This window comes from Sinocyclocheilus anshuiensis, unplaced genomic scaffold (assembly GCF_001515605.1).
Source record: "Sinocyclocheilus anshuiensis isolate Anshui unplaced genomic scaffold, SAMN03320099.WGS_v1.1 scaffold728, whole genome shotgun sequence".
Classification (NCBI taxonomy): domain Eukaryota; kingdom Metazoa; phylum Chordata; class Actinopteri; order Cypriniformes; family Cyprinidae; genus Sinocyclocheilus; species Sinocyclocheilus anshuiensis.
In genome coordinates, this window is record NW_015555767.1 from 1 (window position 1) to 851 (window position 851).

Consider the following 851-nt stretch of genomic DNA (forward strand, 5'->3'; position numbering starts at 1 on the left):
TTTCACCTGTAGTAAGTCAGTCTTGTAACTACAAACGTACTACAGACTTTGAAACATTAAAAAAAAACGTTATGGTAAATTACAGTATTTATTTTCTAAGAATAATTATGTGCTGTATGTACAGTAAGGGATATATTGGCAAAATTTCACCTGTAGTAAGTCAGTCTGGCCATTAGTAATGTACTACAGCCTTTGGAACATGAAAAAAGCCTTTTGGTGAATTACAGTAATTGTTTTCTAATAATAATTATTTACTGTACGTACAGTAAGAAAGAAATTGGCAAAATTTCACCTGTGTACAGTAAGGGTGATATTGGAAAATTTTCACCTGTAGTAAGTCAGTAGTCAGTCTTGGAATGTACTACAACCTTTGAAACATGAAAAAAAACCCATTTGTTGAATTACAGTAATTGGTAATTGTGAATAATTAAGTACTGTACATACAGTAAGAAAGAGATTTGCAAAATTTCAGCTGTAGTAAGTCAGTCTTGTAAATACAAATGTACTACAGCCTTTGGAACATGAAAAAACCCTTTTGGTCAATTACAATAATGGTTCTTGAAAATTAATTATGTACTGTATGTACAGTAAGAGTGATATTGGCAACAATTCACCTGTAGTACATAAAACCCTTTACAGTAATGGTTTTTGAAAATTAATTATATACTGTATGTACAGTAAGGGTGATATTGGCAATATTGGCAATGTAGTAAGTCAGACTTGTAACTACAAATGTACTACAGTCTTTGGAACATGGAAAAACTCTTTTGGTATATTACAGTAATTGTTTTCTAAGAATAATTATGTACTGTACATACAGTAAGAAAGAAATTAGCAAAATTTCACCTGTA